Genomic DNA, 22329 nt, shown 5'->3' with positions numbered 1-22329 from the left:
ATCAGATAGGTATGTTTTTGTACCGAAATATTTTTTTTTTTTTTTCAAAGATAATTAGACTTTAAAAAAATTTGAAAAATCGAAAATAGAAATTTGTGTTTCCGGATGTTCAAGTGGCCATAACTCCTAATATAATGGCTTGAAATGCAATTCTGATCATTCTAAATTGTTCCTCGGGAATTTTTCTACCAGGTAGATATGTGTTTTGTACGGAAAAAAATTTTTTTCAAAGATAATTAGACTTTAAAAAATTTGAAAAATCGAAAATTTCATTTTTTGTTCCAGGATGTTTAAGTGGCCATAACTCCTAAAATAATGGCTTGAAATGCAATTCTGATAATTTTAAATTGTTCCTCGGGAAATTTCCTACAAGATAGGAATGTGTTTCATAGGAAAAAAATTTTTTTGTCAGGACAAATTAACGTTGTTTGTTCGGAAACATAAAAGTGGCCATAACTCCTAAAATAATGACTTTAGGGGCAAATTGGGCCATCCTAAATCGTCGAAAATTGAAATTTGTGTTTCCGGATGTACAAGTGGCCATAACTCATAAAATAATTGCTTGAAATGCAATTGTAACCACTCCAAATTGTTCCTCGGGAAATTTCCTACCAGATAGGTATGTTTTTGTACTGAAATATTTTTTTTTTTTTTCAAAGATAATTAGACTTTAAAAAATTTGAAAAATCGAAAAATAGAAATTTGTGTTTCCGGATGTTCAAGTGGCCATAACTCCTAATATAATGGCTTGAAATGCAATTCTGATCATCCTAAATTGTTTCTCGGGAAATTTCCTACAAGATAGGTATGTGTTTTATAGGAAAAAAATTTTTTTGTTAGGAAAATTAACGTTGTTTGTCCCGAAACATAAAAGTGGCCATAACTCCTAAAATAATGAGTTTAGGGACAAATTGGGCCATCCTAAATCGTCGAAAATTGAAATTTGTGTTTCCGGATCTTCAAGTGGCCATAACTCTTAATATCATGGCTTGAAATGCAATTGTAACTACTCCAAATTGTTCCTCGGGAAATTTTCTATCAGATAGGTATGTTTTTTGTACCGAAATATTTTTTTTTTTTCAAAGATAATTAGACTTTAAAAAAATTTGAAAAATCGAAAATTTCAATTTTTGTTTCCGGATCTTTAAGTGGCCATAACTCCTAAAATAATGGCTTGAAATGCAATTCTGATCATTCTAAATTGTTCCTCGGGAAATTTCCTACCAGATAGATATGTGTTTTGTACCGAAATAATTTTTTTTTTCAATGATAATTAGACTTTAAAAAAATTTGAAAAATCGAAAATTTCAATTTTTGTTTCCGGATCTTTAAGTGGCCATAACTCCGAAAATAATGGATTGAAATGCAATTCTGATCATTCTAAATTGTTCCTCGGGAAATTTCCTACAAGATAGGTATGTGTTTCATAGGAAAAAAAATTTTTTTGTCAGGACAAATTAACGTTGTTTGTCCCGAAACATAAACGTGGCCATAACTCCTAAAATAATGACTTTAGGGGCAAATTGGGCCATCCTAAATCGTCGAAAATTGAAATTTGTGTTTCCGGATGTTCAAGTGGCCATAACTCATAAAATAATTGCTTGAAATGCAATTTTAACCACTCCAAAGTGTTCCTCGGGAAATTTCCTACCAGATAGGTTTGTGTTTTGTACCGAAATAATTTTTTTTTTCAAAGATAATTAGACTTTAAAAAATTTTGAAAAATCGAAAATTTCACTTTTTGTTTCCGGATGTTTAAGTGGCCATAACTCCTAAAATAATTGCTTGAAATGCAATTGTAACTACTCCAAATTGTTCCTCGGGAAATTTCCTATCAGATAGGTATGTTTTTTGTACCGAAATATTTTTTTTTTTCAAAGATAATTAGACTTTAAAAAAATTTGAAAAATCGAAAATAGAAATTTGTGTTTCCGGATGTTCAAGTGGCCATAACTCCTAATATAATGGCTTGAAATGCAATTCTGATCATCCTAAATTGTTTCTCGGGAAATTTCCTACAAGATAGGTATGTGTTTTATAGGAAAAAAATTTTTTTGTTAGGAAAAATTAACGTTGTTTGTCCCGAAACATAAAAGTGGCCATAACTCCTAAAATAATGAGTTTAGGGACAAATTGGGCCATCCTAAATCGTCGAAAATTGAAATTTGTGTTTCCGGATCTTCAAGTGGCCATAACTCTTAATATCATGGCTTGAAATGCACTTGTAACTACTCCAAATTGTTCCTCGGGAAATTTTCTATCAGATAGGTATGTTTTTGTACCGAAATATTTTTTTTTCAAAGATAATTAGACTTTAAAAAAATTTGAAAAATCGAAAATAGAAATTTGTGTTTCCGGATGTTCAAGTGGCCATAACTCCTAATATAATGGCTTGAAATGCAATTCTGATCATTCTAAATTGTTCCTCGGAAATTTCCGACAAGATAGGTATGTGTTTCATAGGAAAAAAAAATTTTTGTCAGGACAAATTAACGTTGTTTGTCCCGAAACATAAAAGTGGCCATAACTCCTAAAATAATGAGTTTAGGGCAAATTGGGCCATCCTAAATCGTCGAAAATTGAAATTTGTGTTTCCGGATCTTCAAGTGGCCATAACTCCTAATAAAATGGCTTTAAATACAATTGTAACCACTCCAAAGTTTTCCTCGGGAAATTTCCTACAAGATAGATATGTTTTTATACGGAAGTTATTTTTTTTTCTGAGATATTTAGACGTTAAAAAAATTTGAAAAATCGATAATTTCAATTTTTGTTTCCGGATCTTCAAGTGGCCATAACTCCTAAAATAATGGCTTGAAATGCAATTCTGATCATTCTAAATTGTTCCTCGGGAATTTTTCTACCAGGTAGATATGTGTTTTGTACGGAAAAAAATTTTTTCAAAGATAATTAGACTTTAAAAAAATTTGAAAAATCGAAAATTTCATTTTTTGTTCCAGGATGTTTAAGTGGCCATAACTCCTAAAATAATGGCTTGAAATGCAATTCTGATAATTTTAAATTGTTCCTCGGGAAATTTCCTACAAGATAGGAATGTGTTTCATAGGAAAAAAAATTTTTTTGTCAGGACAAATTAACGTTGTTTGTTCGGAAACATAAAAGTGGCCATAACTCCTAAAATAATGACTTTAGGGGCAAATTGGGCCATCCTAAATCGTCGAAAATTGAAATTTGTGTTTCCGGATGTACAAGTGGCCATAACTCATAAAATAATTGCTTGAAATGCAATTGTAACCACTCCAAATTGTTCCTCGGGAAATTTCCTACCAGATAGGTATGTTTTTTGTACCGAAATATTTTTTTTTTTCAAAGATAATTAGACTTTAAAAAAATTTGAAAAATCGAAAATAGAAATTTGTGTTTCCGGATGTTCAAGTGGCCATAACTCCTAATATAATGGCTTGAAATGCAATTCTGATCATCCTAAATTGTTTCTCGGGAAATTTCCTACAAGATAGGTATGTGTTTTATAGGAAAAAAAATTTTTTTGTTAGGAAAAATTAACGTTGTTTGTCCCGAAACATAAAAGTGGCCATAACTCCTAAAATAATGAGTTTAGGGACAAATTGGGCCATCCTAAATCGTCGAAAATTGAAATTTGTGTTTCCGGATCTTCAAGTGGCCATAACTCTTAATATCATGGCTTGAAATGCAATTGTAACTACTCCAAATTGTTCCTCGGGAAATTTTCTATCAGATAGGTATGTTTTTGTACCGAAATATTTTTTTTTCAAAGATAATTAGACTTTAAATAAATTTGAAAAATCGAAAATAGAAATTTGTGTTTCCGGATGTTCAAGTGGCCATAACTCCTAATATAATGGCTTGAAATGCAATTCTGATCATCCTAAATTGTTCCTCGGGAAATTTCCGACAAGATAGGAATGTGTTTCATAGGAAAAAAATTTTTTTGTCAGGACAAATTAACGTTGTTTGTCCCGAAACATAAAAGTGGCCATAACTCCTAATATAACGGCTTGAAATGCAATTATAACCACTCCAAATTGTTCCTCGGGAAATTTTCTACAATATAGATTCGTGTTTTGTACGGAAATAATTTTTTTCAAAGATAATTAGACTTTAAAAAATTTGAAAAATCGAAAATTTCAATTTTTGTTTCCGGATGTTCAAGTGGCCATAACTCCTAATATAATGGCTTGAAATGCAATTCTGATCATCCTAAATTGTTTCTCGGGAAATTTCCTACAAGATAGGTATGTGTTTTATAGGAAAAAAATTTTTTTGTTAGGAAAAATTAACGTTGTTTGTCCCGAAACATAAAAGTGGCCATAACTCCTAAAATAATGAGTTTAGGGACAAATTGGGCCATCCTAAATCGTCGAAAATTGAAATTTGTGTTTCCGGATCTTCAAGTGGCCATAACTCCTAATAAAATGGCTTTAAATACAATTGTAACCACTCCAAAGTTTTCCTCGGGAAATTTCCTACAAGATAGATATGTTTTTATACGGAAGTTATTTTTTTTTCTGAGATATTTAGACGTTAAAAAAATTTGAAAAATCGATAATTTCAATTTTTGTTTCCGGATCTTCAAGTGGCCATAACTCCTAAAATAATGGCTTGAAATGCAATTCTGATCATTCTAAATTGTTCCTCGGGAATTTTTCTACCAGGTAGATATGTGTTTTGTACGGAAAAAATTTTTTTCAAAGATAATTAGACTTTAAAAAAATTTGAAAAATCGAAAATTTCATTTTTGTTCCAGGATGTTTAAGTGGCCATAACTCCTAAAATAATGGCTTGAAATGCAATTCTGATCATTCTAAATTGTTCCTCGGGAAATTTCCTACAAGATAGGTATGTGTTTCATAGGAAAAAAATTTTTTTGTCAGGACAAATTAACGTTGTTTGTTCGGAAACATAAAAGTGGCCATAACTCCTAAAATAATGACTTTAGGGGCAAATTGGGCCATCCTAAATCGTCGAAAATTGAAATTTGTGTTTCCGGATGTACAAGTGGCCATAACTCATAAAATAATTGCTTGAAATGCAATTGTAACCACTCCAAATTGTTCCTCGGAAAATTTCCTACCAGATAGGTATGTGTTCTGTACCGAAATAATTTTTTTCAAAGATAATTAGACTTTAAAAAATTTGAAAAATCGAAAATTTCAATTTTTGTTCCAGGATGTTTAAGTGGCTATAACTCCGAAAATAATTGCTTGAAATGCAATTGTAACCACTCCAAATTGTTCCTCGGGAAATTTCCTACCAGATAGGTATGTGTTCTGTACCGAAATAATTTTTTTCAAAGATAATTAGACTTTAAAAAAATTTGAAAAATCGAAAATTTCAATTTTGTTTCCGGATCTTTAAGTGGCCATAACTCCTAAAATAATGGCTTGAAATGCAATTCTGATCATTCTAAATTGTTCCTCGGGAAATTTCCTACCAGATAGATATGTGTTTTGTACCGAAATAATTTTTTTTTCAATGATAATTAGACTTTAAAAAATTTGAAAAATCGAAAATTTCAATTTTTGTTTCCGGATCTTTAAGTGGCCATAACTCCGAAAATAATGGATTGAAATGCAATTCTGATCATTCTAAATTGTTCCTCGGGAAATTTCCTACAAGATAGGTATGTGTTTCATAGGAAAAAAAATTTTTTTGTCAGGACAAATTAACGTTGTTTGTCCCGAAACATAAACGTGGCCATAACTCCTAAAATAATGACTTTAGGGGCAAATTGGGCCATCCTAAATCGTCGAAAATTGAAATTTGTGTTTCCGGATGTTCAAGTGGCCATAACTCATAAAATAATTGCTTGAAATGCAATTTTAACCACTCCAAAGTGTTCCTCGGGAAATTTCCTACCAGATAGGTTTGTGTTTTGTACCGAAATAATTTTTTTTTTCAAAGATAATTAGACTTTAAAAAATTTTGAAAAATCGAAAATTTCACTTTTTGTTTCCGGATGTTTAAGTGGCCATAACTCCTAAAATAATTGCTTGAAATGCAATTGTAACTACTCCAAATTGTTCCTCGGGAAATTTCCTATCAGATAGGTATGTTTTTTGTACCGAAATATTTTTTTTTTTCAAAGATAATTAGACTTTAAAAAAATTTGAAAAATCGAAAATTTCAATTTTTGTTTCCGGATCTTTAAGTGGCCATAACTCCTAAAATAATGGCTTGAAATGCAATTCTGATCATTCTAAATTGTTCCTCGGGAAATTTCCTACCAGATAGATATGTGTTTTGTACCGAAATAATTTTTTTCAATGATAATTAGACTTTAAAAAAATTTGAAAAATCGAAAATTTCAATTTTTGTTTCCGGATCTTTAAGTGGCCATAACTCCGAAAATAATGGATTGAAATGCAATTCTGATCATTCTAAATTGTTCCTCGGAAATTTCCTACAAGATAGGTATGTGTTTCATAGGAAAAAAAAATTTTTTGTCAGGACAAATTAACGTTGTTTGTCCCGAAACATAAACGTGGCCATAACTCCTAAAATAATGACTTTAGGGGCAAATTGGGCCATCCTAAATCGTCGAAAATTGAAATTTGTGTTTCCGGATGTTCAAGTGGCCATAACTCATAAAATAATTGCTTGAAATGCAATTTTAACCACTCCAAAGTGTTCCTCGGGAAATTTCCTATCAGATAGGTATGTTTTTTGTACCGAAATATTTTTTTTTTTCAAAGATAATTAGACTTTAAAAAAATTTGAAAAATCGAAAATAGAAATTTTTGTTTCCGGATGTTCAAGTGGCCATAACTCCTAATATAATGGCTTGAAATGCAATTCTGATCATCCTAAATTGTTTCTCGGGAAATTTCCTACAAGATAGGTATGTGTTTTATAGGAAAAAAATTTTTTGTTAGGAAAAATTAACGTTGTTTGTCCCGAAACATAAAAGTGGCCATAACTCCTAATATAACGGCTTGAAATGCAATTATAACCACTCCAAATTGTTCCTCGGGAAATTTTCTACAATATAGATTCGTGTTTTGTACCGAAATAATTTTTTTTTTCAAAGATAATTAGACTTTAAAAAATTTTGAAAAATCGAAAATTTCAATTTTTGTTCCAGGATGTTTAAGTGGCCATAACTCCGAAAATAATTGCTTGAAATGCAATTGTAACCACTCCAAATTGTTCCTCGGGAAATTTCCTACCAGATAGGTATGTGTTCTGTACCGAAATAATTTTTTTCGAAGATAATTAGACTTTACAAAATTTTGAAAAATCGAAAATTTCAATTTTTGTTTTCGGATGTTTAAGTGGCCATAACTCCTAAAATAATTGCTTGAAATGCAATTGTAACCACTCTAAAGTGTTCCTCGGGAAATTTCCTACCAGATAGATATGTGTTTTGTACCGAAATAATTTTTTTTTTCAAAGATAATTAGACTTTAAAAAAATTTGAAAAATCGAAAATTTCAATTTTTGTTCCAGGATGTTTAAGTGGCCATAACTCCTAAAGTAATGGCTTGAAATGCAATTCTGATAATTTTAAATTGTTCCTCGGGAAATTTCCTACAAGATAGGAATGTGTTTCATAGGAAAAAAAAATTTTTTTGTCAGGACAAATTAACGTTGTTTGTTCCGAAACATAAAAGTGGCCATAACTCCTAAAATAATGACTTTAGGGGCAAATTGGGCCATCCTAAATCGTCGAAAATTGAAATTTGTGTTTCCGGATGTACAAGTGGCCATAACTCATAAAATAATTGCTTGAAATGCAATTGTAACCACTCCAAAGTGTTCCTCGGGAAATTTCCTACCAGATAGGTATGTGTTTTGTACCGAAATAATGTTTTTTTTCAAAGATAATTAGACTTTAAAAAATTTATAAAAATCGAAAATAGAAATTTGTGTTTCCGGATGTTCAAGTGGCCATAACTCCTAATATAATGGCTTGAAATGCAATTCTGATCATCCTAAATTGTTTCTCGGGAAATTTCCTACAAGATAGGTATGTGTTTTATAGGAAAAAAAATTTTTTTGTTAGGAAAAATTAACGTTGTTTGTCCCGAAACATAAAAGTGGCCATAACTCCTAAAATAATGAGTTTAGGGACAAATTGGGCCATCCTAAATCGTCGAAAATTGAAATTTGTGTTTCCGGATCTTCAAGTGGCCATAACTCCTAATATAATGGCTTGAAATGCAGATGTAACTACTCCAAATTGTTCCTCGGGAAATTTTCTATCAGATAGGTATGTTTTTGTACCGAAATATTTTTTTTTTTCAAAGATAATTAGACTTTAAAAAATTTGAAAAATCGAAAATAGAAATTTGTGTTTCCGGATGTTCAAGTGGCCATAACTCCTAATATAATGGCTTGAAATGCAATTCTGATCATTCTAAATTGTTCCTCGGGAAATTTCCGACAAGATAGGAATGTGTTTCATAGGAAAAAAAATTTTTTTGTCAGGACAAATTAACGTTGTTTGTTCGGAAACATAAAAGTGGCCATAACTCCTAAAATAATGACTTTAGGGGCAAATTGGGCCATCCTAAATCGTCGAAAATTGAAATTTGTGTTTCCGGATGTACAAGTGGCCATAACTCATAAAATAATTGCTTGAAATGCAATTGTAACCACTCCAAATTGTTCCTCGGGAAATTTCCTACCAGATAGGTATGTGTTCTGTACCGAAATAATTTTTTTTTCAAAGATAATTAGACTTTAAAAAAATTTGAAAAATCGAAAATTTCAATTTTTGTTCCAGGATGTTTAAGTGGCCATAACTCCGAAAATAATTGCTTGAAATGCAATTGTAACCACTCCAAATTGTTCCTCGGGAAATTTCCTACCAGATAGGTATGTGTTCTGTACCGAAATAATTTTTTTTTCAAAGATAATTAGACTTTAAAAAAATTTGAAAAATCGAAAATTTCAATTTTTGTTTCCGGATCTTTAAGTGGCCATAACTCCTAAAATAATGGCTTGAAATGCAATTCTGATCATTCTAAATTGTTCCTCGGGAAATTTCCTACCAGATAGATATGTGTTTTGTACCGAAATAATTTTTTTTTTCAATGATAATTAGACTTTAAAAAAATTTGAAAAATCGAAAATTTCATTTTTGTTCCAGGATGTTTAAGTGGCCATAACTCCGAAAATAATTGCTTGAAATGCAATTGTAACCACTCCAAATTGTTCCTCGGGAAATTTCCTACCAGATAGGTATGTGTTCTGTACCGAAATAATTTTTTTCGTAGATAATTAGACTTTACAAAATTTTGAAAAATCGAAAATTTCAATTTTTGTTTCCGGATGTTTAAGTGGCCATAACTCCTAAAATAATTGCTTGAAATGCAATTGTAACCACTCTAAAGTGTTCCTCGGGAAATTTCCTACCAGATAGATATATGTGTTTTGTACCGAAATAATTTTTTTTTTTTTCAAAGATAATTAGACTTTAAAAAATTTGAAAAATCGAAAATTTCAATTTTTGTTCCAGGATGTTTAAGTGGCCATAACTCCTAAAGTAATGGCTTGAAATGCAATTCTGATAATTTTAAATTGTTCCTCGGGAAATTTCCTACAAGATAGGAATGTGTTTCATAGGAAAAAAATTTTTTTGTCAGGACAAATTAACGTTGTTTGTTCCGAAACATAAAAGTGGCCATAACTCCTAAAATAATGACTTTAGGGGCAAATTGGGCCATCCTAAATCGTCGAAAATTGAAATTTGTGTTTCCGGATGTACAAGTGGCCATAACTCATAAAATAATTGCTTGAAATGCAATTGTAACCACTCCAAAGTGTTCCTCGGGAAATTTCCTACCAGATAGGTATGTGTTTTGTACCGAAATAATTTTTTTTTTTCAAAGATAATTAGACTTTAAAAAATTTGAAAAATCGAAAATTTCAATTTATGTTTCCGGATCTTTAAGTGGCCATAACTCCTAAAATAATGGCTTGAAATGCAATTCTGATCATTCTAAATTGTTCCTCGGGAAATTTCCTACAAGATAGGTATGTGTTTCATAGGAAAAAAATTTTTTTGTCAGGACAAATTAACGTTGTTTGTCCCGAAACATAAAAGTGGCCATAACTCCTAAAATAATGACTTTAGGGGCAAATTGGGCCATCCTAAATCGTCGAAAATTTCAATTTTTGTTCCAGGATGTTTAAGTGACCATAACTCCTAAAATAATGGCTTGAAATGCAATTCTGATAGTTTTAAATTGTTCCTCGGGAATTTTCCTACCAGATAGGTATGTGTTCGGTACCGAAATAATTTTTTTCAAAGATAATTAGACTTTAAAAAAATTTGAAAAATCGAAAATTTCATTTTTTGTTCCAGGATGTTTAAGTGGCCATAACTCCGAAAATAATTGCTTGAAATGCAATTGTAACCACTCTAAAGTGTTCCTCGGGAAATTTCCTACCAGATAGATATGTGTTTTGTACCGAAATAATTTTTTTTTTTCAAAGATAATTAGACTTTAAAAAAATTGAAAAATCGAAAATTTCAATTTTTGTTCCAGGATGTTTAAGTGGCCATAACTCCTAAAGTAATGGCTTGAAATGCAATTCTGATAATTTTAAATTGTTCCTCGGGAAATTTCCTACAAGATAGGAATGTGTTTCATAGGAAAAAAAATTTTTTTGTCAGGACAAATTAACGTTGTTTGTTCCGAAACATAAAAGTGGCCATAACTCCTAAAATAATGACTTTAGGGGCAAATTGGGCCATCCTAAATCGTCGAAAATTGAAATTTGTGTTTCCGGATGTACAAGTGGCCATAACTCATAAAATAATTGCTTGAAATGCAATTGTAACCACTCCAAAGTGTTCCTCGGGAAATTTCCTACCAGATAGGTATGTGTTTTGTACCGAAATAATGTTTTTTTTCAAAGATAATTAGACTTTAAAAATTTATAAAAATCGAAAATAGAAATTTGTGTTTCCGGATGTTCAAGTGGCCATAACTCCTAATATAATGGCTTGAAATGCAATTCTGATCATCCTAAATTGTTTCTCGGGAAATTTCCTACAAGATAGGTATGTGTTTTATAGGAAAAAAATTTTTTGTTAGGAAAAATTAACGTTGTTTGTCCCGAAACATAAAAGTGGCCATAACTCCTAAAATAATGAGTTTAGGGACAAATTGGGCCATCCTAAATCGTCGAAAATTGAAATTTGTGTTTCCGGATCTTCAAGTGGCCATAACTCCTAATATAATGGCTTGAAATGCAGATGTAACTACTCCAAATTGTTCCTCGGGAAATTTTCTATCAGATAGGTATGTTTTTTGTACCGAAATATTTTTTTTTTTCAAAGATAATTAGACTTTAAAAAAATTTGAAAAATCGAAAATAGAAATTTGTGTTTCCGGATGTTCAAGTGGCCATAACTCCTAATATAATGGCTTGAAATGCAATTCTGATCATTCTAAATTGTTCCTCGGGAAATTTCCGACAAGATAGGAATGTGTTTCATAGGAAAAAAAATTTTTTTGTCAGGACAAATTAACGTTGTTTGTTCGGAAACATAAAAGTGGCCATAACTCCTAAAATAATGACTTTAGGGGCAAATTGGGCCATCCTAAATCGTCGAAAATTGAAATTTGTGTTTCCGGATGTACAAGTGGCCATAACTCATAAAATAATTGCTTGAAATGCAATTGTAACCACTCCAAATTGTTCCTCGGGAAATTTCCTACCAGATAGGTATGTGTTCTGTACCGAAATAATTTTTTTTCAAAGATAATTAGACTTTAAAAAATTTGAAAAATCGAAAATTTCAATTTTTGTTCCAGGATGTTTAAGTGGCCATAACTCCGAAAATAATTGCTTGAAATGCAATTGTAACCACTCCAAATTGTTCCTCGGGAAATTTCCTACCAGATAGGTATGTGTTCTGTACCGAAATAATTTTTTTTTCAAAGATAATTAGACTTTAAAAAAATTTGAAAAATCGAAAATTTCAATTTTTGTTTCCGGATCTTTAAGTGGCCATAACTCCTAAAATAATGGCTTGAAATGCAATTCTGATCATTCTAAATTGTTCCTCGGGAAATTTCCTACCAGATAGATATGTGTTTTGTACCGAAATAATTTTTTTTTTCAATGATAATTAGACTTTAAAAAATTTGAAAAATCGAAAATTTCATTTTTTGTTCCAGGATGTTTAAGTGGCCATAACTCCGAAAATAATTGCTTGAAATGCAATTGTAACCACTCCAAATTGTTCCTCGGGAAATTTCCTACCAGATAGGTATGTGTTCTGTACCGAAATAATTTTTTTTTCGTAGATAATTAGACTTTACAAAATTTTGAAAAATCGAAAATTTCAATTTTTGTTTCCGGATGTTTAAGTGGCCATAACTCCTAAAATAATTGCTTGAAATGCAATTGTAACCACTCTAAAGTGTTCCTCGGGAAATTTCCTACCAGATAGATATGTGTTTTGTACCGAAATAATTTTTTTTTCAAAGATAATTAGACTTTAAAAAATTTGAAAAATCGAAAATTTCAATTTTTGTTCCAGGATGTTTAAGTGGCCATAACTCCTAAAGTAATGGCTTGAAATGCAATTCTGATAATTTTAAATTGTTCCTCGGGAAATTTCCTACAAGATAGGAATGTGTTTCATAGGAAAAAAATTTTTTTGTCAGGACAAATTAACGTTGTTTGTTCCGAAACATAAAAGTGGCCATAACTCCTAAAATAATGACTTTAGGGGCAAATTGGGCCATCCTAAATCGTCGAAAATTGAAATTTGTGTTTCCGGATGTACAAGTGGCCATAACTCATAAAATAATTGCTTGAAATGCAATTGTAACCACTCCAAAGTGTTCCTCGGGAAATTTCCTACCAGATAGGTATGTGTTTTGTACCGAAATAATTTTTTTTTTCAAAGATAATTAGACTTTAAAAAAATTTGAAAAATCGAAAATTTCAATTTATGTTTCCGGATCTTTAAGTGGCCATAACTCCTAAAATAATGGCTTGAAATGCAATTCTGATCATTCTAAATTGTTCCTCGGGAAATTTCCTACAAGATAGGTATGTGTTTCATAGGAAAAAAAATTTTTTTGTCAGGACAAATTAACGTTGTTTGTCCCGAAACATAAAAGTGGCCATAACTCCTAAAATAATGACTTTAGGGGCAAATTGGGCCATCCTAAATCGTCGAAAATTTCAATTTTTGTTCCAGGATGTTTAAGTGACCATAACTCCTAAAATAATGGCTTGAAATGCAATTCTGATAGTTTTAAATTGTTCCTCGGGAATTTTCCTACCAGATAGGTATGTGTTCGGTACCGAAATAATTTTTTTTTCAAAGATAATTAGACTTTAAAAAAATTTGAAAAATCGAAAATTTCATTTTTTGTTCCAGGATGTTTAAGTGGCCATAACTCCGAAAATAATTGCTTGAAATGCAATTGTAACCACTCTAAAGTGTTCCTCGGGAAATTTCCTACCAGATAGATATGTGTTTTGTACCGAAATAATTTTTTTTTTCAAAGATAATTAGACTTTAAAAAAATTTGAAAAATCGAAAATTTCAATTTTTGTTCCAGGATGTTTAAGTGGCCATAACTCCTAAAGTAATGGCTTGAAATGCAATTCTGATAATTTTAAATTGTTCCTCGGGAAATTTCCTACAAGATAGGAATGTGTTTCATAGGAAAAAAAATTTTTTTGTCAGGACAAATTAACGTTGTTTGTTCCGAAACATAAAAGTGGCCATAACTCCTAAAATAATGACTTTAGGGGCAAATTGGGCCATCCTAAATCGTCGAAAATTGAAATTTGTGTTTCCGGATGTACAAGTGGCCATAACTCATAAAATAATTGCTTGAAATGCAATTGTAACCACTCCAAAGTGTTCCTCGGGAAATTTCCTACCAGATAGGTATGTGTTTTGTACCGAAATAATTTTTTTTTTCAAAGATAATTAGACTTTAAAAATTTATAAAAATCGAAAATTTCAATTTTTGTTTCCGGATGTTCAAGTGGCCATAACTCCTAAAATAATGGCTTGAAATGCAATTCTGATCATTCTAAATTGTTCCTCGGGAAATTTCCTACAAGATAGGTATGTGTTTTATAGGAAAAAAAATTTTTTTGTTAGGAAAAATTAACGTTGTTTGTCCCGAAACATAAAAGTGGCCATAACTCCTAATATAACGGCTTTAAATGCAATTATAACCACTCCAAATTGTTCCTCGGGAAATTCTCTACAATATAGATTCGTGTTTTGTACGGAAATAATTTTTTTTTTCAAAGATAATTAGACTTTAAAAAAATTTGAAAAATCGAAAATTTCAATTTTTGTTCCAGGATGTTTAAGTGGCCATAACTCCTAAAATAATGGCTTGAAATGCAATTCTGATCATTCTAAATTGTTTCTCGGGATATTTCCTACACGATAGGTTTGTTTTTTATACGGAAGTTATTTTTTTTTCAGAGATATTTAGACGTTAAAAAAATTTGAAAAATCGATAATTTCAATTTTTGTTGCAGGATGTTTATGTGGCCATAACTCCTAATATAATGGCTTGAAATGCAATTGTAACTACTCCAAATTGTTCCTCGGGAACTTTCCTATCAGATAGGTATGTTTTTGTACCGAAATATTTTTTTTTTTCAAAGATAATTAGACTTTAAAAAATTTGAAAAATCGAAAATTTCAATTTTGTTCCAGGATGTTTAAGTGGCCATAACTCCTAAAATAATGGCTTGAAATGCAATTCTTATCATTCTAAATTGTTTCTCGGGAAATTTCCTACACGATAGGTCTGTTTTTATACGGAAGTTATTTTTTTTTCAAAGATAATTAGACTTTAAAAATTTGAAAAATCGAAAATTTCAATTTTTGTTTCCGGATCTTTAAGTGGCCATAACTCCTAAAATAATGGCTTGAAATGCAATTCTGATCATTCTAAATTGTTCCTCGGGACATTTCCTACAAGATAGGTATGTGTTTCATAGGAAAAAAAATTTTTTTGTCAGGACAAATTAACGTTGTTTGTCCCGAAACATAAAAGTGGCCATAACTCCTAAAATAATGAGTTTAGGGGCAAATTGGGCCATCCTAAATCGTCGAAAATTGAAATTTGTGTTTCCGGATCTTCAAGTGGCCATAACTCCTAATATAATGGCTTGAAATGCAATTCTGATCATTCTAAATTGTTCCTCGGGAAATTTCCTACAAGATAGGTATGTGTTTTATAGGAAAAAAAATTTTTTTGTTAGGAAAAATTAACGTTGTTTGTCCCGAAACATAAAAGTGGCCATAACTCCTAATATAACGGCTTTAAATGCAATTATAACCACTCCAAATTGTTCCTCGGGAAATTCTCTACAATATAGATTCGTGTTTTGTACGGAAATAATTTTTTTTTTCAAAGATAATTAGACTTTAAAAAAATTTGAAAAATCGAAAATTTCAATTTTTGTTCCAGGATGTTTAAGTGGCCATAACTCCTAAAATAATGGCTTGAAATGCAATTCTGATCATTCTAAATTGTTTCTCGGGAAATTTCCTACACGATAGGTTTGTTTTTTATACGGAAGTTATTTTTTTTTTCAGAGATATTTAGACGTTAAAAAAATTTGAAAAATCGATAATTTCAATTTTTGTTGCAGGATGTTTATGTGGCCATAACTCCTAATATAATGGCTTGAAATGCAATTGTAACTACTCCAAATTGTTCCTCGGGAACTTTCCTATCAGATAGGTATGTTTTTTGTACCGAAATATTTTTTTTTTTCAAAGATAATTAGACTTTAAAAAAAAATTTGAAAAATCGATAATTTCAATTTTTGTTCCAGGATGTTTAAGTGGCCATAACTCCTAATATAATGGCTTGAAATGCAATTCTTATCATTCTAAATTGTTTCTCGGGAAATTTCCTACAAGATAGGTATGTGTTTTATAGGAAAAAAAAATTTTTTTGTTAGGAAAAATTAACGTTGTTTGTCCCGAAACATAAAAGTGGCCATAACTCCTAATATAACGGCTTGAAATGCAATTATAACCACTCCAAATTGTTCCTCGGGAAATTTTCTACAATATAGATTCGTGTTTTGTACGGAAATAATTTTTTTTTTCATAGATAATTAGACTTTAAAAAAATTTGAAAAATCGAAAATTTCAATTTTTGTTCCAGGATGTTTAAGTGGCCATAACTCCTAAAATAATGGCTTGAAATGCAATTCTGATCATTCTAAATTGTTCCTCGGGAAATTTCCTACAAGATAGGTATGTGTTTCATAGGAAAAAAAATTTTTTTGTCAGGACAAATTAACGTTGTTTGTCCCGAATCATAAAAGTGGCCATAACTCCTAAAATAATGAATTTAGGGGCAAATTGGGCCATCCTAAATCGTCGAAAATTGAAATTTGTGTTTCCGGATCTTCAAGTGGCCATAACTCCTAATAAAATGGCTTTAAATGCAATTGTAACCACTCCAAAGTTTTCCTCGGGAAATTTCCTACAATATAGATTCGTGTTTTGTACGGAAATAATTTTTTTTTTCAAAGATAATTAGACTTTAAAAAAATTTGAAAAATCGAAAATTTCAATTTTTGTTCCAGGATGTTTAAGTGGCCATAACTCCTAAAATAATGGCTTGAAATGCAATTCTGATCATTCTAAATTGTTCCTCGGGAAATTTCCTACAAGATAGATATGTTTTTTATACGGAAGTTATTTTTTTTTTCAGAGATATTTAGACGTTAAAAAAATTTGAAAAATCGATAATTTCAATTTTTGTTCCAGGATGTTTATGTGGCCATAACTCCTAATATAATGGCTTGAAATGCAATTGTAACTACTCCAAATTGTTCCTCGGGAACTTTCCTATCAGATAGGTATGTTTTTTGTACCGAAATGGTTTTTTTTTTCAAAGATAATTAGACTTTAAAAAAATTTGAAAAATCGAAAATTTCAATTTTTGTTCCAGGATGTTTAAGTGGCCATAACTCCAAATATAACGGCTTGAAATGCAATTATAACCACTCCAAATTGTTCCTCGGGAAATTTTCTACAATATAGATTCGTGTTTTGTACGGAAATAATTTTTTTTTTCAAAGATAATTAGACTTTAAAAAAATTTGAAAAATCGAAAATTTCAATTTTTGTTCCAGGATGTTTAAGTGGCCATAACTCCTAAAATAATGGCTTGAAATGCAATTCTGATCATTCTAAATTGTTTCTCGGGAAATTTCCTACACGATAGGTATGTTTCTTATATGGAAGTTATTTTTTTTTTCAGAGATATTTAGACGTCAAAAAAATTTGAAAAATCGATAATTTCAATTTTTGTTCCAGGATGTTTATGTGGCCATAACTCCTAATATAATGGCTTGAAATGCAATTGTAACTACTCCAAATTGTTCCTCGGGAAATTTCCTATCAGATAGGTATGTTTTTTGTACCGAAATATTTTTTTTTTTCAGAGATATTTAGACTTTAAAAAAACTTGAAAAATAATGGCTTTAAATGCAATTCTGACCACTCTCAATTGTTCCTCGGGAAATTTCCTACAAGATACCTTTGTGTTTTATGGGGAAAAAAATTTTTTTTTCTAGTAAAAATTCGAGTTTTTCATCCTGAAACATAAAAGTGGCCATAACTCCTAAAATAATGACTATAGGGGTAAATTAGGCCATTACTATCGGCGAAAATTAAAATTTCTGTTTCTGGATATTTAAGTGGCCATAACTCCGAAAATAATGCCATTAAATGCAATTGTAACCACTCTTAATTGTTCCTCGGGAAATTTCCTACAAGATACCTTTATGTTTTATGGGTCTGTCTATTAGATTTTTGAGTTCGAAGAGCTCAAAAACATCATAAGTCCAATTTTGAGCGCCTAATTGCGAAAGTAGTGGGACGTTGGAGGGATAGCCTTCAGGGTCTTCCGTTTTCCGAATTCTTTTTTCCTCAGTTTGACGTAATTAATAAATTTTAATATTTAACATAAATTAATCCATACTTGAATGTTTTTTGGATTAAACTTCATTTTACAGTTTACAGATTTTAAAAGTGCACTCAATAACAATAATGGTGATAATGATAAATTTGATTTTAAAAGCAGAATATCCGTAATAGTCGCGCGGATAAATTTATAAAAGCATAAAATGCGATTTTAAAAATACTACCATATGATATTGTTTAAAAAGTTAAGATCAAATATTTCAAAACGTTAAACGTAAAGAGGTAGAAAATCTGAGGCGACAAAGTTGCCGTAGCAGCAGTTGGCATAAACCATTCGATATGTTCTCTCGTTTTCTTCCAGTCGCGGAATGGAACCTCAAAATAGCAGCAGCTAGTTGCCCACCATCTTGTTTCCTTGTTTTTTCACGTAAGAAACTCTACTTCCGGTTTTTTCCTCGATACGCTTTTCTCTTAACTTCTTCTTCTTTTTTCATTATAAGACTCATAATTTCTTGCGACTTGCCCACCGGTGAGCTTACAAATAGTCGCTACTACGTCCAATTCCGCTATTTCTAGTTGTAACTTTTATTTATTCTTTCATTTTTTTGGAAAATATAATTATTCTATATACCCACAAGTTTTTTACTATGCAAAATTACTACTTTATAATTTTTACCGAATATAATCTTTTTTTTTTTCCTCTAAAAAAAACAAAGATTATTTTTAACACTGCAAAATTATTCCTTTTATCAATTCTTCGAAGAATAAAAAGACAAACAATTCCTAAATCTCATTTCATTCTAAAATAATTTTCCGTCAATAATATTTATATACAATTTAAAATTTATTCACTGTTACTTTGATCAAATCTTTTTGCTACTCCGGGAGATTTTCTTGAAAAATTTATTTATCATGAATCAACAATTTTTTCCGGTTGGTTTGAAATAAAAATATATCCTCGAATAATTGGTTAGTTACTTTTCAAAAATTCACTGTTACAAGCATCATTTGTAGAAGCCGATCACAGTATTTAGAAGTTTTTTTGTTTTCTAGTTCGAGGAGTTACTTCTGAAGAGTTTTCAACAATTATTTTTCTCTTTCTTCCTTCACAACAACCCATTATTATTATTTCTTTTCGCTTATTCGGCGGCGAGTTAACTTGGAGTTTGCTACACGGCAACAGAACTGTTATTATTATTGGGATGATAGGTGGATAGTGGATGGAAAAAATGTACAACGCTCACCAAGAGGCGTCTCTTTTGGTACCTTTAACCGTCTTGGTGTAACTGGCGACGAGTTTGCTGCATTAAAGTTCACATCTTTCCTCCTATTCCTTATTTCCCTCTTTTTTTTTCTTATCATAATCGCGTTTGTGGATAATGGACCAAGGATAATTTGTTATCGCGGTATGTCATGGGGCAGAAACTTTTTAAATTACTTGGTTTCCCAGACAAACTTTGTGGATGGAAAGCCAGAAGTGAGAGAAATATATGAGAATAGTTAAGACATTCACGTATGACTATCGTATTATATTTTTCAAAGGCTATTATTTCATTTTATTATCGCTTTTTTTACTTTTAAATTACTTGTATTTAAAAGTAATCACCGTGAATGATTAATTCGTTTTACAAGGACGCCAGTACACTGAAGGTTGCTCTGAAAATTACATGAGTTATGACTGGTGACGTTATTCTTATTTATAAAGGTCACAGCTTTGTACATCATTGAAATTTGCGGAGTGAATAATTTTTAATCGATTTAAAAACTTCTCTCCCATTTTTTCGAAATTAATTTAAAAATTTTTTTTATCGAGTAGAAATAAATAAAAAAATTTGTTATCCAAAAATAAATATGACTTTTTTCTTAAATTTGACAAGACTTTAAAACAAAATAATCTTTATAAAAATTTGGTTCGATGTTCTATTTAAATTATTTAAAAAAAAATATAACTTATATTTACAAACTTAATCTTGAGATAAATTGTTAAAAGCTTTCGTTAATAATTTTGCATGTAAATATTTTTTCAGCTAATAAAAATTTATTTCCCTTAAATTAATACATTAATACTTAACATCGGTTGATTAAATGATAAAAAACCTCTAAGCGAATAAATTAATCAGTCGTATAAAATAAATATTTTTGAGTAAGATAAATAATCATGACTAGTTAGCTCACTGCAATTTATTACGAGAGATTAATTATTTACAGACTACAAAGTGTGTTTGGAGGAGTGAATAAATGTTTAATCATGGCGACGACTAGAAATGGAAGTTAGGAAAGACAATAAGGCCGAGCAGATTTCTACTCATCCTTGCTCAATCCTGCTCTGGAGGTTGACCACTAAACTCAGTGCCGTCTGCAAAATGGTGAGTAATTTAAATTGCATATTTTTATAAAAAATTTTCCAAAGCTGAAATGAAAAGAATTTAAAAATTCTATTTATGGAAAAATATAATACTGATTAATAAATGTATTAACATAAAATTATTCGAACGAAACAAACAGAGAATACAAAATTGGTAAATCATTAAATTTATATTATTAAACGGTATTAATTTTTTCAAAATATTGCGCAATATTTACTTAAATAATTTTAATAACTCAATTTTATTATTCATTTAATAACTTGCTGTAACAGATAAATAATTATTAATAATAGTTATAAAATAATAACGAAAGGTTCGCAATTTGATTTCACGCATATGCAAAATGAATTGATTGTTTAAATTCATATAATTCAGATAGAAGAAAGGATTATCATAATAATTAAAAATTACTCATGCATTTGTGAGAGAGTTTAAGCTATAAATGATTATAATGAAAGGAACTGCGGCTTAAAATGGGTGAATAAATCTTCTGAGCGATTTTAGTAAATTAATAAACATTGAAAAAAGTTAAAAGAAAGTTGAGTTTTCTTGATTTGCATTGAAAGTGTACGGGGAAAGTGAGAGTTCTATACAAAAGATTTCAGAGAACATTTATCTCGGAAAGTTGGGTGAGACTTAAGCTACTCTAATTTATTGGTGTTTGGTGAGATAATATTTATTTAGCTTTCAATACTGTGATTAATTGGAATCCTGCGGTATTAAATGTGTTTTATTGACAACGTTGAAAAGGCAATAAGAGGCTTTTATGTTTGATTGCTATGAGGATTTTAATGTTATTGATTACTGTTATTCATTGTCATTTTGGTATTTTATATTTTTTTATATAAACAACAAATATTTTTATCAATTAAGCATTCATAATTGAAGATGAATATTATGTTATTTTCGGATGACTAACATGATGTTTTTGTTTTTGATGAAAGAATCATCCAATTAGCCGATATTATTCCCGGTGAACAATGAATAGAAATTAATTATCAATATCGTGCCGGAGTCCTACAATTTCTATTGTAAAATGTATCGAATATTATTATTATTTTTTATCCAAAGATCCAAAGAATATATTAGCTTTAAATTTCTACGTAACGCATTAAATTCTTCAGAATTAGAAGTTAAAAATTAATGGTATCCTCCTACATTTTTTTACATGGTCTTTGCGAATAATTAAAAAAAAAAAAAAAAATTGTAATTAGATCAAAAATTTTTTCTCAAACAACACAACCTTCTCTATGGAATTTTAAAAATAGTTATAAAAATTTCATTCCTAAAGAATGAAATATTGGAAGTAAAATTACACTGAATTTTTCCCACATTTTTGTTGATTAAACATTAATTCCCGAGTGTATTTATATCCGCTTTGATTAAACCATATCCTATTACCAAAGAAAGCAATTTTTTTAATTTAAATACCACAACATTTATTGCTTATCCGTACATTCATCCGCGGGCGATGCATACGCGAAAAAATCCCTTTTACTAATAAAGAACGAATTAAATTTGTTTCCCACCCAATTTATTTTCGCTTTTAAATAACAAACCTTCACCCTACACCCGAGCAAGAATTAATACCGTTTTTGTAAATTGGTTTCCGCTAATAAAGAAAATTAAAATCGTTGATAATTTTACGAATTTTTTATCGAGCTCGGTTACCAAAAAATATACCGGATGCTCCATCGTTTGCTGGTTAAAATAGTACAAAACTAAAGTAAAGCATGCCAAAGGAAGCCATGCAGAAGGAAGGATGCGAAGTAAAGTGATGAAGTAAAGAAAAATCTCTGGCAATAAAAGCACGCGCGTAAATAAATTCCAGAGGATTTTTATTTTAGCTTTAATTTTCCACTCAAGCTTAACTATTTGCAAAAAACTAAACAAAATCTTTATTGATTATAACAGCATTTAATCTCTCTGGTCATTTAAATTACTCAATTTAATCCTCTTTTAAATTTCTAATTTTCACAACCAAAAATAAGATTAAAAAAAAAATAATTTACAACACTCTATATATTTTTTAATTAAACCTCACTAATGAACAGAAAA

At 30.2% G+C, this 22329-nt stretch overlaps 2 protein-coding genes across 2 annotated transcripts in view; one reads left to right on the top strand and one right to left on the bottom strand.

Moving 5' to 3' along the window:
* The window catches only part of LOC141533389 (uncharacterized), a 78791-nt gene extending 59404 nt beyond the window's left edge, over positions 1–19387 (bottom strand). The window contains exon 1 of the mRNA XM_074252262.1: positions 19172–19387. The gene's annotated coding sequence lies outside the window, so the exon portion shown is untranslated. The remainder of the gene's footprint in view (positions 1–19171) is intronic.
* Positions 17166–22329, top strand: part of LOC141533091 (uncharacterized) — an 80676-nt gene continuing 75512 nt past the window's right edge. The window contains exons 1-3 of the mRNA XM_074251782.1: positions 17166–17204; positions 17297–17388; positions 20114–20271. The gene's annotated coding sequence lies outside the window, so the exon portion shown is untranslated. The remainder of the gene's footprint in view (positions 17205–17296; positions 17389–20113; positions 20272–22329) is intronic.

Source organism: Cotesia typhae, unplaced genomic scaffold (assembly GCF_013202065.1).
Source record: "Cotesia typhae breed Kobodo isofemale line unplaced genomic scaffold, CoteBio_Ctyphae contig_83, whole genome shotgun sequence".
Classification (NCBI taxonomy): Eukaryota; Metazoa; Arthropoda; class Insecta; order Hymenoptera; family Braconidae; genus Cotesia; species Cotesia typhae.
Note: the sequence above shows the minus strand (reverse complement) of the source record. Positions and strands in the feature narration are given on the sequence as shown.